This window comes from Propithecus coquereli, unplaced genomic scaffold (genome assembly GCF_000956105.1).
Source record: "Propithecus coquereli isolate 6110/MARCELLA unplaced genomic scaffold, Pcoq_1.0 Scaffold270, whole genome shotgun sequence".
In the NCBI taxonomy this organism is placed as follows: domain Eukaryota; kingdom Metazoa; phylum Chordata; class Mammalia; order Primates; family Indriidae; genus Propithecus; species Propithecus coquereli.
In genome coordinates this window covers 441442-446460 of record NW_012148286.1, presented here as the reverse complement: position 1 = coordinate 446460, position 5019 = coordinate 441442, and positions in this window count along the sequence as shown.

Genomic DNA, 5019 nt, shown 5'->3' with positions numbered 1-5019 from the left:
AGAGGAATTGAACAAAATGTCAAAATGTTACAGGACCCACTGAAAGAAGTCACTAATTCTTCCATGAGATTAAAGGCAGGCTTCATAGATGAGGTTGATTTTAGCTCAGTATAAACGTAAGGTGTGATTTTTCCAGATAAAGCTGGGGTAGATGGAAATTATAGGCAGAGGAAATGCACAACATATACAACATGAGTACATCCCCCAAAGGCTAGCTTGTTTAGGGAATGTTAAGTCCATTTTAATCAGAAGTTCATTTTGATCAGACCACATGGTGCCCAGTGAAGAGGCCGAAGAGCTAAAAGCAGAGAAATTGCGATGGCCAGATGATAAGTCAAAGACATTTTATTTGGTATGCAGCAGACTCAACAACAAAGCTCTATCTTGCAGGTAACTCATATATTCATAGGAGGCAAAGTCTGGCAAAGAGTAAAAAATTTAAAAAATGGCCCCTAGTTGGAGGAGATGAGAAATCAGTCTCTTACAGCAATCAAAGAGAGAGATGATAAAGGCATAAATGAAAGAATTTGCAGAAAGTGTGTAAAGATCGTGTGTACAATAGATGTACATTTTGGATATACAAAACACAGTACATTTTTTAAGATTCAATGGCAGCTTGGACATGGGTGGTAAGGGAGAATTTCTCGACATTTATCAAATAACATATTTATGCAATTTCAATTATGTCTTACAAACATAATTAAGGACTAAAACATTTACCTTTAGTAAATGCCATAGGATATTAGGAGGAAAAAAGAATTAATATAAAATGTAATTAATGTATATCACTTTGAGTTTCACAAAGTGAAAAAATAAGCTTAAAAGATGATCCCAAACTTCTATTTTAGTTACCATTACTGACTAGATACCCTGATAAATCTGCTTACTATAAAGCACCAAAAATAATGGATAAAAAATATTTTTAAATATTTATAAATTCACAGATAAGAAAAGCAAATAAATTACAGGGGTGAGAGTACAGAGAAATAAAAAACACAGAAAAAGAAAGCATAAATCTAGTGAAAATAAAAGTATGGAAGCTGGTTTAGTGGCTGGTTTCCTTAGTGGCTGGTTCTCTTAGCTGCAGTGGCTGTTTCCTGGAAGCCTGGAACTTCAGTTTCTAATGGTCCTAAACATGAGACAAGATATGAACTTGAGGGTCTGGCAAAGATGAGAAGTTTTATTGTAAAAGAATAGCATATATAAGCTCAGATATAAAAAATTACAAAACCAATGAAAAAATTCACAGAGTGAGGGTAACAAAGAAAACAACAATACTGCATAGAGATCCACACAGACTTCAGAAAACGAAGAAGATTGTGAAAATTAGAAAATCAATCAACATAAAGTATTGGCAGGATGTGGAGCTAAAGGAACTCACAAGCTATGAGCTGCTGGTGAAATAGTAGGGCCATAAATTTGAAGGTGTGTATCCTTTAAACTGGGCTTTCTCAACCATGGAACTATTGACAATTTGAGCTGGATAATTTTTTGTTGTGGGGGGCTGCCCGGTGCATTGTGGAATGTTTAGAAGCATCCCTGGCCTCTATCCACCAAATGCCAGTAACATTTGTCCTACTCCCTTTCTAGTTGTGGCATCAAAAAGTGTCTTCAGACTTTGCCAAACGTCTCCTGGAGAGCACAATTACCCCTGGTTGAAAACCTCTGTTGTATATCCAGCAATTATAATCCTAGATATTTATGGCAGAGAAATGTTTGTATATTTGTGTTAGGAGGCATCCATATGAATTAGATTAGCATTGTCTATAAAATGGAAAACTAGATATAATCCTGGAAAATTTGTGAGTATATCATAATACATTAGTACAATGAAATATTGTACAATTTCACTATTGTGTAACAGTAAGAAAAGAGCAAACTACTGTTAAATACAATAATATGTGTGCATCTTACATTTAAAATATTGAGAAAATAAGAATGCTGCAGAAGAATATTTAGAGTTTGGCTCCATTTATGTAAAATATGAAAAGGTATAAAACCAAATATATATATGTATGCATATATATATGGGAATATACACTTTTAACATAAAACTAAAATGAAAAGAAAAGGAACAAAAATATTCAAGATAATGACTACTTCTCAAGGCAATGGTAGAAGGAAAAAGTATAGGATAGAAGTCTCATAATGAGCTTCAAGAATTCAAAAATATTGGTAATGTTCAGTTTCTTTGTCTTGGTATGTGGGTGTCCATTTTTAATATTATGCTTCAACCCAGGTTTTTCATTATTTTACTTTTGTGTATGATATATTTGAAAATCCAAACACTAAAATATCATCTTTACCGTATACAGTTCAATATTATTAGATAACTTGCAAATATTATTGCTTTGTCTTCTGAGGATTCATTTCTCTTTCTCAAAATTTAAAAGAGAACAGGCTAATGGCCAAGAAACATAGGAAAAAATGCTCAACATCTCTAATCATAAGGGAAATGCAAATCAAAACCACAATGAGATATCACTTAACTCCAGTGAGAATGGCTTTTATGACAAAGTCCCAAAACAACAAATGCTGGTGTGGATGCAGAGAGATAGGAACACTCATAAACTGCTGCTGGGACTGCAAACTAGTACGATCTCTGCGGAAAGCAATATGGAGATACCTCAAAGAGTGACAAGTTGAATTACCATTTAATCCAGCAATCCCCTTACTGGGCATCTACCAAAAGTAACAAAAGACATTCTATAAAAAAGATATCTGCACTCAAATGTTTATAGCAGCACAATTCACAATTGCAAAGATGTGGAAGCAACCCAAGTGCCCATCAGTACATGAGTGGATTAATAAAATGTGATATATGTATACCATGCAGTTCTACTCAGCCACAAAAAATAATGGTGATCTAGCACCTCTTGTATTATCCCGGATAGAGCTGGAGCCTACTAAGTGAAGTATCTACTAAGTGAAGTATCACAAGAATGAAAAAAACAAGCACCACATGTACTCACCATCAAACTTTTATTAACTGATCAACACTTTAGTGCACATATACTAATAACATTCATCTGGTGTTGGGAAGGTGGAGGGGGGAAGAGGGGACAGGTTTATTCACACCTAATGGGTGTGGTGTACACTGTCTGGGGGACAGACACGCTTGAAGCTCTGACTCGGGTGGGGCAAAGGCAATATATGTAACCTAAACATTTATATCCCTGTAATATACTGACATAAAAAAAAGAAAAGAAAAGAAAAGAGAAAAGAAAAAAAAGTCCCTCTCTCCTTTTTTTATTTGTAGAACTATTTATTCTAACCACTGCTACACCCTTGCCTCTCTAATGACAGTTAGGGCATTTTGCTCCCATGGCCACAGGGGTAGTCAGGGTTCACTACCAATCATGGTACTAGTATTAGTTTGCTAGGAATTTCATAACAAAATACCACAGACTGGGTGGCTTAAACAACAGAAATTTATTTCTTCACAGTTCTGGAAGCTAGAAGTCCAAGATCAAGATGTTAACAGGTTTGGTTTCTTCTGAGGTCTCTTTCTTGGCTTGCAAATGGCCCCCTTCTCATCCTGTCCTCATGTGGTCTTTCCTCTGTGTACACACCTCCCTCGGACCGCCACTCCCCACCGCTTGTCTCTCTATGTATTCAAATTTCCTCTTCTTATAAAGAACACCAGTCATATTGGATTAGGATCCTCCCTAATGGCCTCATTTTAGCTTAATCACCTTTCCTAAGGCCCTGTATCCAAATATAGTCTAAGGTACTGGTGGTTAGTACTTCAATATATACAGTTTTGTGGAACATAATTCAGCCCATAAAACTTCAGGACCCCTGTCCCCAGAAAAAGTTCATTCCCAGGACTTTTGTGCTTAAATTGGAGTCAAAAGCTTAAATCTTATTGTTGTAAGACTGGGAGGATATAATTCTGTAAGCTGCTTAAACTACGTCCTCTTCTACATAAAGAAAACTTGTCTAGTTAATGAAGGGAAGAAAGAAGGCCTACAGAAGGAAGCAGAGGAGAGAATGAGTTGTGTAGCATCCAAATATGATTTCAATAATCTTTGAGAATCCTACTATTTGGCTATGTGAGTTGAACCATGTCTTTTAATTGCCAAAATTGTTCAATGTGTACTTTTCTCACATGCAATCAAAGAATACTGAATAATATATGAATCATTTTTTGTAAGTCAGCAGAATTGAAATAATAAATTAAGTTTAAAAATGCTTGCAAATTATGGAATACATTTGGTATTGATAATTGTTCCCTGTTTCCCTTACATGTAAGACATGGAAAACAGTGGCATATAATTTAATTTTACTTCAATTATTAATAAAACATGGTGTTGTTGAAATATTTTATTACAGATAATCTAATCTTACCATCCTAGACATACTTTTCTGATGGTTATCCTACCTAAAACATGAAATAACTACTCAGTTACTATAAAGATTATATGTAGAGGTAACTTCATCATTAAAGCCTCTCTTCTGATTTCTGTGACTGTATCTGCTGGGATATATAAGATGTCTGTAAGAATAATAACTATAGTTATTCATTATACTCTCATTTATTCAATAGTATCTGTGTTAAAATTGACAATATCTGAGTATTTCAATTTGTGCTTCCTTAATACTTATTAGCACAGTTAAATTGACAGTGAAAATAACCAAATCTTATGGAAAATAAAACCCATCAATTATGAACATTCATACCACCCATATTTTTAGAAATTTATTTTTAAACTTTTTCAGTTAAACATCTTAAGCTATATTTGGTTTCATTTAAATGTGTCAAATAAGGCTTTTCTGCTGTCTTTGTTACTATTAGAGTAACTATTTTTCTATTTGATTGACAACAGATGGAAGGGGAGCTGTATGCTCTGTTGTATACAGCAGGAATCCAAAGAAACCAGTTGTTAGACTATATCATAACGTAGACTTTTCATGTTGACTTACTTCGATAAAAACTTTCTTGGAATAATTTTAATAAATAAATTTCAACATTATAAAAGTATTCCATTCACTTTACCCTGTTTCTGGTAAATTTTG